Genomic DNA, 12,684 nt, shown 5'->3' on the forward strand with positions numbered 1-12,684 from the left:
CAACCTGCAGGTTTCTGTAATTTCCTGCAACATACGGCAGCTGGCACAGAATTTCATAGAGTGGGGAGAAGAGAGGGAAGCCATGCTTTCCAAGCTCCTGCTGTAACAGGCGTTGTGTGCTGGGCTGTGGAAGTTGTGTGATGGAACACAACAAGACTACGTTTTTATCGTGTTACCTTAGAAATTGAAAGCAGCAGGTATGTTACACAAGAGTATCTACAGTTTAGATGTGTATGATACCTACTACTGTAGCATTTAGATTTACAGTGAACAGATCTTCTATTTTTTTCTTTTCTGAAGCAGTAGGTGCTCTTGACTTCCAGATTTCAAACACCTTCGCTACCTTAACAAACTGAAAATGGCAATCCTGCCTATCTAGTGCTAGGCACTTAGCCAGCGTCCTGGTCTCGGAAAGATCCCTGAATGGTCGGTGAGAGCTCCCCATTCTTAAGCAGTCAAGGCTGATGTTGAATTTAGGTGCTTTATTTCAGCTTTCTGTCTCTGAGGAGTTTGACCGAAGCTGGAAAATCTGTTCTGCTGTTGCTGTTATTACTGTGCACAGAGAAAAAGCTCTGACGGGTTTGGGATCAAACTAAAAATTGAGCAGTTACTGAAAATTGAACCAGGTGTATTCAGAGCTTCAGCCGCCTCCTGTTCCAGCTGCCAGCAAACGGCAGCACATGCTGCCCACAGCCAGTGCTAGTGCTGCTGCTGCCGCAGAGAGCTCGTTTACCGTCAGAGAAAATCTGAGCACTTTCTCTACTTTTATTGAACTTTCCCTGCATGTGTTTTCTCCCTCGGTCTCTTTCCCCTGCCCCCAGGAGAGTGTTAGCTGTGTCATTTTTAACTAGAAAGGTTCTAGTTAAAAGTCTGTGTTAATTCTAGAAGACTTGCAAAGGTGAGATTTCTTACCCCTCATTACCCTGCAGATCTGAACTACTTTCCCACACAAAGGTGGTCTCTGCCTGCACGGGTTAACGAGGCCCATCTCCAGTTCTGCACCTAGGAACGAAATCAAATGAAATAATAAGTGGAGCCTTTCACCGCATCGGTATTTTGCCTTGGTTAAGAGTCAAAATGCTTTTGATCTTACTCAACAGCACTTACAGAACAGCAAGGCGGTGCGAAATCATCGTGTCGTTTAAGAGTGGTTAGTGCTGTAATTGGAAAATGGAGAATGGCAAAGCCATGGCCGAGGGCAGCGCTGGTGCTGCGGACCAGTGAAATGCATCTCCTTTAAGATATTCTATTTGAGAAGTTAATAGGTGGAGAATAAGGAATGCAAAATGTAGTATTTTTGAAAAACAAGTGCAGCTGACATCTGACACGGAAAAACATATTGATACTTCAAGATCAGGAATTATGTAAGAAAATAGCAAAAGTGATTAAACTACTTCGGGCAGCCTTAACAGGTGTATCTGCTCTTTCTAAAAATGCATGTAAACCTGAATATTTTGTTGTCTCTCTTCCACACAAAAACTGGCTTATGCAATAGAACGGGAAATGCAAGATAAAAAAGAGAGGGAGAGAGCTCACTGCGGTATTTTCATCAGGATTGTGCAAAATAAGTCATTTCCCATAAAACAGGAGGGGGAGCGGGCAGCGGAACCCGCGTGTGCTGCAGCAAGGCTGGTAATTAGAATGTAGCCAGGCAAAATCACAAGGGGGGTATGTAATAAAAGAAAGCTTTAATGTGATTTAAATACCGTGACGGAGTTGCATTCAGTGGCAGCCTGGTCACCCAGCCCAGTGCAGCATCCTCCTCCACAGAGCGGTATTCCTGCAAGAGGCTTCTGCACCGGCCATCTGGCTCGGGCTGCGGGAGCGCAGCGCGGTGAGGGACACGTAACCCCGCGGGACACACCAAATTTGCTTTAACGTAGGCACAGCTTCTTCTCATAACAAAAGCTTGAATACGGCCCTAATTTTACCTCGTGTGGGAATATGTCATTTAAAAGAGATTAAAACCGGAGATACAGTGTGTTTTGGACACATGCCTGTAAATCTCCTTCACGTACTTTCATTGCGCACGAGCGCAGTGGGTAAGCTATGTGCTGGGCAGCGTGGGCCGTGGAGAAGCGTTACACTCTTGCTCGGGAAAGTTGGTAAAGGTGTAACACACACCCGCAGTTACAGAAGCCCGGCGGCGGCAAGGACGCGCGAGCTGGGCTTTCTTTCTCCATAGCTTCCATTTGGCAGAGTACTTCTGCTTTTAAGTCCTTTAAAAAGGCACCGGTTTTCCTGTTGCCCAGATTTTAACTCTGTTTTTTTGGTAATCGTCTGGTTTCTTCTCATCAGTGTATGACTAATGGCGGGCGATTTATTCGCTTCCACTTCTAAACTTCCTGTGCCATCTACTGAATGTTCCCCGAGTCTGGCGTGGGTGCGTGTTGCTCGTCCTTTAAAGCATAATGGATTTCTTTACCTTCCGCTGGTCCTCAGACAGCCCATCGCTAACAGCAGGCGGGGCAGCTCCTTCCTCTGAAGTCCCAGCCCAAGCCGCCCTGCGCTCTTCCCGGGAAGCAGCTTCTTTGGGAACGGATCTCAGTCGCTTCTCTCTCTGCTTTTCTCGTCAACCCTTGTCTTGGCTCTGATGGGAATTGTCCCCTTACATCTCCTTCTCTCTGACAGCACCGTGTTTTAAAAAATGGCCTTTTTTTCCTTCCATGCCCTAAATACAGAGGTGTAATATTGCCTCTATTTGTAAGGCTCTATTTGGGCCACACAGTTTTGCTAGTCAAAATTATTCTGTGAAGTAAACAAGTAACTGGATACCCTATAGACATAACAATTCTATAAACAGTTTCTATAAGTTAAATATTTTAATTTAAATATCTAAATTAAGGTGTTTGGTTTTTTCCCCAGAAAGTAGGTGGATTTCGGCTTATTCGCCCACGTAAAAGACGAACTACAAGGACGAAAGGCGCAATTTAAAGGCAGATGAGATACTGGAGTTGCAGGAATCTTAACACTTCACCTGAACAGAGGGGAATGCCCAAATATGTCAGTAAAGCAGACATTAGCTGATGCTGGAGCTCTCTAGAAAGGTCTTCTCAGCTCTGCTGTGAACCGAGAGTGGTTATTCCAGCCAAATACATTGGACTTGCGTCTTCCGCTTGCTTGTTCTCGGCGCAAACAAGGCAAAAAGAAGAAGAGATTTTTCCTGCCCCACCTGGGCTGATGCAGCAAAAGCTTTCACCACGTGAAATTCCTGAAGGCAACGAGTCTGGGTCACAGATGACATTCTGATGATTAAGAAATTCGGGAAGTGAATTGGTCAGACAGGATCAATGGCCAAAAGAGCCAGCGATACCTACGCTAAGGGCTACCTATGTATTCCCTCGTGCTAAGGCAATAGTAGGCAGAGCGGAGACAGGGCCTGAAATTCTCCAAGGCTGGCGATGCTTGCAAAGGCAGAAGGGACACCATCTTGTTTGTCCTCCTCTTTTTTGCCCCAAATCCCGCTTGTGAAATGAACTGTTCTGGGACAAATGTGGAGCCTGGTGGAGTTTAATGGGTGGCCGTGCTGCTGCTGCTCAGAACGTGAGCTTGTTTTCCTCGTTTTTGGTTGTGCTTTTTCCTTTAACCTACCTTTCACTGTTTTTATATGTTGATTTTCAAGCATAATGAATACTCTGAGATGAGTAGCATCAAGAGAGGAATCAGATTAGCTCTTTAAGTTCTACTGGGTGTGACCTGGAGTAAATGAGAGGGCTGACACTGAGTGTGTTAGAGCTGTGTGTCTCAGCTGATGGAGATACTGGCTTTCTGTCTCATACTTCCGTGTGCGACTGAGATGTTCAGTTATTTCTGAACAGTCACTCGCCGCGTTGGATGTTACTGCTGCTGTTCTTCGGGAAAGCTGGTAGAGAGCCACTTTTCAGAAGTTTTCCTTATACTCCAAGAGGATGGAGGCAGGCAACGATAAAAATACCAACCGTGAGAACAAAAAAGGGTAATCTGGAAAATTGTCAGTGCTGGATAATCAGTCTCCAGGGCATTGGATTTCTATTTGTCCTGGGCTGTGTTTAAACATGTCATCAGGATTAAGGGAAAAAACATCTCTTTTCTATAATATTACAATATAATAACTTAGAGACCTCAAGGTCCTTTCCAGCACCTGTGTATGACCAGGGTAAATGAATCATTAGGAGATGATGCAGACACAGTAATTCAGATGCTGTAGCTAACAGTTTCGTTGGGACAGAGATTGTATCAAGCAGGCTGATGCAGGTATGGGCTCTGTCTGCAACGTACCGAGCAACAACTGCAGCAAAAACGGAAAGCAACAGCTGACCACCTATAACTCATTTAGTGTGTTCTGCAATAAGCCCTACAGAAAAATTTATGGAGCAGATGGGCAAGAAATGTTCATGGCCTTATGTGCCTATGACTTTTCGTAAACAGATACAAGTGAATGTATCTCAGGGTTTCCTCACTGGGGCTCTTGGGTCGTGTAAAAACATAAAATGGGCCTGCTGGAGAGGATTCTTGAACCTTGAAATGAAACCATCATGGATGCAATTAAAAATAATACTTGTCACTGTTACAGATGTAGCATTTGTTCATCTAATACACCTTATAGAAGGTCAGGATGATGTAATTAGAGCATCTGGAGCTCCAAGTGAGACTAAATTAAGAGTGCCTCATATGGTGTTAGGAATAGGGGGAGTTCTTAGCAGGGGTTGTCACTAGCCAATGAAAGCGTTAACGTTTTACACTTCACTTCAAAGCAGGATGCCAGTAGGATCACACTAATGCACTGCCCGTGGTTCTGTGGGTGGACTCCTAGGCCGTGATCCCGAATCACGTCAAAACTGCATTTGGGCTAACTGGTAGAGATGTAAGGGAGCGGGACGAGCGGGGCTTTCCTTCCTTTCTGGATCCGTTCGCGAGGGCACCTTGTAATGCAGCACCAGCCCTGCTGCAAGAACGCTGCCCGGCATTCCCTGGGCCGAGGACAGGCGCAGGCCGGCACGGGCAGCGGGACGCCGGTAAATCTGCGCCGTGACTCCTCAGCACCCGTGTTGTCTCCTTACTGAAGAGGACTCGTGAGGGACAGGTGTAGGTTTGTGGCGGTTCTAGTGTTGCGGACTGGAGAGGACGGCCGTGCTGGGGCCGTAGGCTTTGCGCCCGCAGCTGGGCGCGCACCCTCCTTGTGCTGGGCTTTAGGTGCCTGCAGGCTGGGGCTGCGTCTCTGGGCTCGAGGGCACCCGAGCTGCTGGGGCTTCCTTTAGTGTTTGCAACTGCTGTGAACCTTCATTATGCAAAAAACCAAACCCTTCTTATGATTCAAAATAACACGAGACCTTGTTTTTTTCATCTCTTGCACAATTTCAGATTAAAATACCATGAGAAGAAAGGCTGTTACTTTCTCTGTACCATTTAATATATTTTTGATTGATACAGAAAATAGATGAAACAATGAGCATATATATACACACACTTACACATCCATTCACACATGCACACAAAATGCAGATAATTTACAGTTTTCCCACTGACTTAAACATCTGGGATTTTTATACCCACTTATTACTTTGGAGATGAAGGTCTAAGGTTACCTTGATGGATTGCGATTCATGTCACTCCCCAGAACAAGCCATTCATTCACTGTTCTCATTTCTAACTCTAGCAACCCCGCAGTTTTTTATCCTTTCTAAAATCAGTGCGAAGGAGAGACGAAGTTAATTCTGGAAGCAGTGTTTTCCCTTTATGTGTGCAGGCGGTCAGCTCTGTGGTGACTGTGCTTGCAAATGCCCTGCTCCTTCCTCCCACCCCGCCTGTACCACCTCTTCAGAGTGTTAGCTCTTTGAGAAGGGGAGCATCTTAGGTTTGTATCTGCGTAGCTTTTGGTACCAGGGATTTTATCTGAAGTTTCTTCTCGGTAGTAAAAATAAATAATAATCAGAATGATGGCTTGTACTGGGCAACAATAAATGAGCACCACAAACGGCGTGCCAGGGTGAGACTGGTTAACAATTACTCGCGGAGAGGAGGGGACAGAAGTTGTCGCAGGGATATTCTCAGCCAGTTTTGTGCCATGATTTAATTCTCGTGTGAGAACAGTGTCGGAAGATTTATTTCATTTAGTGTATTTGAGACTATTAGCTACAAGAAGCGAAACACAGTAAATTATATAGCGTACAGAGCATATAAGCGTGATATGAGAATCCTGTTACTGATGTATGAGAAGAAAAGGCCTGAAGCCCTGTTTTATTATTCCATAAATATGCTGTGCTAGAGGCTCTTAAAGCAAGATGAAAGTAGAGGGGTTTTTTAATGTTCATTACAAAGGAGTCCTTCTCACACTTGGATGGGTGAATCCCCTTCTCCGACTGTGACTTTGTGTGGCCACTTGTCTGGAGAGCCCCCAGAAGTCAGCCCTAATAAAAGGTTATCAAATACCGAGATATGATGGACTTCTCGGCAATCAAAGTCTGCTCGTAAGAAGTGCCAGATAATTTAGTTACCTTCCAGAAACAATAGAGGAAAAAATTGAATAAAGGAGGCCATTCTTTTCAATAGAAATACAGAGTAGAAAATAATTTTAAGTAGCATTATTAAAATGATGAAGGTAATTTAAAAGTTGGCAAAAATGTAGCATTGAGGTGCCAAATTTTCCTAATTAAAAGAAGGACGTCAGCTGATCTCATTGGTGGTATGAAAATGATGCACGTGGAGTAGTGTGTGCAAAGCTTCCCTGCAGAGCTACATGTAAGGCTGGACGTTTGACACGTTCGGTTCTATACTCAATATCGTACAACTAATTCCTGGGCTAGTGTAAGCTGCTTATGAAACTAATTATGGTTAAAAGGTGCAAAAAAAGGTAACAAGAAAGTAATAAGTGAGGAAACCCTTCTTAACATCAATCCTTCCTAACATCACAGGCAATTTACAATAATAGACAAAAATTGGTTAGGGGAGTAGTCGAGAATTGTAGCAAAGTGTGGTTAGAAAAGTGGAAAGAGATTTAGGCTTAGAGAAATATGATATTTATCTGAACTAGACTGGTTTTTTTTTTTAAGCATATTGCTTATTTACTGGGGAAAAGCCCTGGCATTACGATATGTATCTAGGGAGGAGGACTCACGTTCTGCCTTAGGGGATCGATACCCAGACCTGGGGTCTCCTCAGTGATCTGGTTACGGACGTACCTTAAACGTTTTGGTGTAGTGTATCTGAGAGTCGTCTAACCTGCTGAAACTCCTCCACCTGGCACACAGCATCTCCGCGCTCGCCAAGCCGCAGGGCAGAGGTGGAGGAGTGACGCTGGGCCCTGGGAGTTGGGCTGTCCGGGGGTGAGATGGGGCACCCGAGCCGCACGTAGCGTCCAGCCGACGCGAAGCACCTGTCCGGGAGGGAGCGAGCCGAAAGGAGACAGCAGCGAAGGGTCCCCTCCGGCACCGCGGCTCTAACGCTCTCCTCTGAGATGAGAGAAGGAGGTTCAAATCCCTCCAGGGAGAGGAGGGATTGAACATGGATCTCCCACATCCTGGGTCACTGCCCTAATTACTGGATTAGTGGATAAAAAGGGAATGACAGCAGCTGTGGTGAATCCAACCTCTTATTTCCTTCGTGGTTTGGTTTTCTTTTCTGTTGCAAGTGCCCGAAATGAAACATTTTGGCTGAAACAAAGCACTTTCCTCACTGCAAAATTTATGGGGTTTGTTTTGTCTCAGCAAAGAAAACTGGAAAACATTATTTCAGATTGATCTGAAGATGGGCTTTTTGCTCATTTTAGTTTGATTCAGTCGCTTTACAGCAGCATCGATTATTTGCACAAACCTATTTGTGAATGACAAAAACCACAATTTGAGCTTTGTCGGAGGACAGCTGCCGACAGAATCCCAGCCCATACTGGCGGGCTGCGATCCTCCCAGTGACAGTGATTCCCAGTACAGCAAAGCTCGCTGAGGCGGTAAGATAGGCTCGGACCTGAGAGTAGACAGGTACCTGTACACACTATTGAAATATTGAACACTGTAAAATATATGTTTACACTGATTTAGAAACAGTTTAGTAAAAAAGTGGCAGTCTACGTTCCATTGATGCCTTTCGTTGAAAACAAGGGGGCAGCTAGTCCCACAGTGCGTATCTTTGGGAAGTGCAGTTAGGTACCAGTCAGCGTGGTCTTTCTCGGGGAAGGATAACAGCTTGGTACAAGCCTTCCGGTGGCTCATTTTGGATGGCTGTGTTTGGATGCTTTCTTGGCGGCTGGATGAGCCAGCAGGTCGTAACAGTACTGAGCCTTAGTTATCAGTACTCACTGGAAGGAAGCGAGATGGGCTGTGAGGACAGAAGGGGTCAACGTCTTCAGGCAGAGAGAAGCTGAAGCCCATCGTGAAGTCTCTGCTAAGTGAAAGGGAGCTATGGACAGCTTTGCCATACTTTTTAAATATTCAGGATTGCGTTTCATTTTTACTACTCATCTGCTAGTTGGGAGTGGGTCACCTGTCCTGATTTCGGCTGGGATAGAGTTAATTTTCTTCCCAGTAGCTGGTACAGTGCTGTGTTTTGGATTTAGGGTGAGAACAATGTTGTTAACACACCGATGGTTTAGTTGTTGCTGAGCAGTGCTGACACTAGCCAAGGCCTTTTCCGCTCCCCACGCTCTACCGACTAGGCAGGCTGGAGGTGCACAAGAAGCTGGGAGGGGGCACAGCCAGGACAGCTGACCCCAACTGGCCAAAGGGACATTCCATACCATGTGGCGAGATGCTCAGTATAGAAACTGCGGGGAGTTGGCCGGGGGACAGCAACTGCTGCTCAGGGATGGGCTGTGCATCGGTCGGTGGGTGGTGAGCAACTGCGTTGTGCATCACTTGCTTTGTATATTCTATTATTATTTTATTTTATTTCACTTATTAAACTGTTCTTATCTCAACCCACGAGTTTTCTCACTTCTACTCTTCTGATTCTCTCCCCCATCCCACCAGGGCAGGGGGGAATGAGCAAGCGGCGGTGTGGTGCTCAGTTGCCGGCTGAGGTTAAACCACGACATCACCACAGCCAGCTTAACTGTAGGAAGCAAATGTACATGGTTACTCTACTTTTATTCCCTTCTTTGGGCCCTTGTGGATTCCAGTATGTCTGTTAATTATATTTTATAAATGACATAAATGTACATGGAACATTACAACAGGGAAAATACGACAACAGTAATACTACAGAGCATAATCCCTGCCTCAGGAGCTTGCTATCCAAAGGCCTGAACATGTTCATTGCACTTAGGGAGGGAGTAGTGTGGAGATGTTATCTCCGCTTGGCTTAACATGAAATTTGGGGTTCTGAGAAACAGACAGGAAGAGGAGCTGAGAACTGCCTCTCCAGGGCCAAGACATCTGGCCTTGAGCATCAGCCATGAGGTTCTGGTGCTCTGAAAAACTCCTCTGTGAGATGGATAGGAGGGATTTCAGCTCCTCATTCTAGCCAATGGAAAATGTTCGGGCCTTTTGTTTTGGATAAACAAACCAAAAAGCTGCAAGAGTTTACATTTTGTTTAATTCAGAATTATCATTAAAAAAGCAAAACCCAAAGCGTAGTCAGCAATTCGCACAGCCTTGCTTAACGCTTCTCAGGTGCGGCACGCTTACTCTCACAGGATCGGGCCCTGAGGGGACACCAAGAAGAGAAATGCTTGAAAGCAACATATGGGAATTGAACATGAAGTAAAAGCTCGAGCGGAGGTAGGTGGGTTCGGGAGCCATCTGCAGGAGAGGGAGCCAAGGCTACGCGGTGGGAAGAGTGTAGAAAATGAACGTATGTAGAAGCTGAAATGCATTCCGCTGCAGTCACGTTAACGTAATCCGTGCAGTCATGTCCTCTTGGCGAGTGTATGTAGCACATCCCGGAGCTGGGCCTGTTGTCAGGGGAAGGTAAAGCGATACATACATGTGTGCACGTCATGGGCAGAACGACGACGCGAGGGGTACAAGGCGCGTATGGGGAGAAGCCACCGAGCAGCAGGCTACAAAAGATGAAAGTACATTCAAGAAGGGCTGGTGGTTTTGTGATAAAACTCACCAGTTGCTCATAATTAAAAGAAATGTTTCCCCAAGGTCACTTGAATTTTTTCGCCGGGATCACAAAGCTATTCTAGTCTCCACTGGTGTTAGATCTTGAATTAAATGTGTGCTGGCATCTGCCAGGGTTAAGTATCTCTGTTTTTTCCTCCCACCCCTTATAGGAAACTTGGTTAATCTGGAAGGAGTTAAGTTTGGGGGGGCTCCAAGCCCTACAGAAGGGGTTTGGGGCACAGCGAAACATCTCCTGCAAGCGCTTGGTATCCCACAGAAAACCAGCAGCTGCCTGATCCCGATTCCCACAGACCCGGTGCTGGTAAACATCCCACCGACTTCCTGATGTGCCTAAGTGTCGGTGAGGTTTGAGCTTCGTCCGTCAGCCACAGGGACGCGGAAGCGAGGGCTGCTTTATCCAGGTGGAACGATCTACCCGGGAAGGACAGCCCACGGTTTGGTTCCCCGAGACCAAAAAAGTCAATCTTTGAGCTATTGCTTTTTCCCCTGAAGTTAAACATTTTCCAAGAAGGCGGCCGTACCGGCATCTCTTCCTGTTCAAACTTATATATGGAATTGCTTATGGCAAACAGCCCACGCAATTCTGCAAATCCTTAAATATTGAGCTCCCCCCTCCCAAAATTTCAACTGGACTTGCGGTACTTCTTTATCCACGAACACCGCAACTGTACGAGGGCTGCTGTACAAATTTAAAATTTCACCTCGCGTTAATCGGGGTTTTATTGACTAGGATTTATCGTTATTACTTAACATCCTCCTCAGCCCCGAGCATTTGTTGTGACGCAGGAGGGGGGTGGGGTCAGCTCAAGTGTCAGGGGCTCGTTCAAGCTTTTTCGCTTTCCTGCAGGTGGGAGTTAATCGGGGCTCCCGTTGGGTTGCACCTCCTGGCAGCCTTTCCGCCTCTCGCGTCACTCGCTCCCCGGCGGCTGGCAGACGGGTGTGGAGTTTGGTACCACTCACCCACGCGCTTTTCTTCTGCGGCAAGCGTTTAAAACCTGGAGGGGCTGCCACGGGCCTCCTCGGTTAAAAGGGCAGGTGGAGTCCCCACCGCTTCTGGGCTGCGGGTTCTTAGCGTTTACCCAGGCATTGACTGCGCGTTGCTTATTAGGGGAAAAACTGAGAAAGGCCACTTCGTTGTTTGGGTGTATCCAGCATTTTTTTTTTTTTTTGCAAGTAAGTTGTCAGGATAGGCAGCACATCTTCGATACTTTGCCTCTTTATCAGAGTCCAAGACAGCTGATGACATTATATCGGGCATTCATTTTAGATCTGCTGAGCCCAAAGAAATCAATAGTTTTCCATTATCGGGTCCGGCTGGGTCACTGGTCTGTCAATGAGCTGTTACAATCGCTGTACAAGGGTGAACCTGACCAGTCAATTGCTGCTGACAAGAGGAAAACAGGCTGACAGCCACTGGAACAAGCCAGAACACAGCTTTGCACTTCGGTTTGCCATCCGAGGAGGCTGGGAGCGAGGCCATTTCCAAGATGTAGGGCGCGCACAGAGGGAGAAGAGGCCCCCTCCCTCCCTCCCGCGCAGCAGGCAGGCCTTCCCTGCTCGGGGAATTAAGGTTTGCTTCCGTAGCCCCAAAACCCAGAGGACTCACTAACTGGAGATGAAGGAACCACCTTCCTTGGCGCTATGGTTTTTTCCAGCCAAAAAGGGGAACGCTTCTGCTGGCCGGGCCGGTGGGACCAGTCCTCTTTCTGCGGTGGCCATCGCTGGGGGATGCTGGGCCCCAGGGGGGCTCCGCGTCCCTGGCAGGAGACGGTGCTACACCGGGCAGGAACGCAGCCGACAGGGTTAACTCCGGTTCCTGCCTATGTTTTAACGCTGACTTCCTATCAAACCTGAGAGCTGAGCAAAAATAAATATTTAGAAATTATCCCAATATTATGATTTTTAATTTTCAACTTTACTAACTTCTTTCAAGTGTTAAATCCTGACCGTTTTATTTACGCCTCCGGTCTTCTGTTTGATTCTCACAGAAGTCAATATTCACTTGTGTTCCATCATCAAACAAAAAAAACTGGTAATCAACTTCATCACTGGAAGCCAACTAGCTGGGTTTTAAAAAATACACTACCCAAAAGAAAGATCATTTTCTTTAAACGAGAGGAGAGGGAAGTCTTTTTAACAGAGAAGAGCAAACCTTCCTTTACTGGTAATTAGAAGCACCAGCCTTACATGACTCGCAGCATTTGGTAGCTCAAGCCGCGTCAGATCTCTTACAGCATTAATTAAAAAGAATTTATGTTTTTTTAATAAAATGCTTCATGTTTTAGGCCCTTTTCTTCCTCCTACCAAATGTGATTATGGGGGCTGAAGGGAATTCAGGTTAATATGTTGACACACTTAACAATGCGGGGTCATGTTGCACAATCCGCTTGGCTGGTTCGGTGCGGCGCAGCCCCCGACAGGTCCTAATCAACCGCTGCCCTAAAGGCAGAGGCAAGGAGAGGATTTTAATTACTGCTCTGTACGCGAGTTTGCCAGCATTAAATTGAGACATAATTAGGCCTCCGAATTTTAATAATTGTCCTAGCTAATTGGGCAGACAAGTACGCTCTGCAGCGTGGCGTGATTAGATAATTAGTGTCTCCAAATGACAAAATTGGGCTCTTGATTGCGGATTTCGGGGGGG

Source organism: Pygoscelis adeliae, unplaced genomic scaffold (genome assembly GCF_000699105.1).
Source record: "Pygoscelis adeliae isolate BGI_AS28 unplaced genomic scaffold, ASM69910v1 Scaffold10, whole genome shotgun sequence".
In the NCBI taxonomy this organism is placed as follows: Eukaryota; Metazoa; Chordata; class Aves; order Sphenisciformes; family Spheniscidae; genus Pygoscelis; species Pygoscelis adeliae.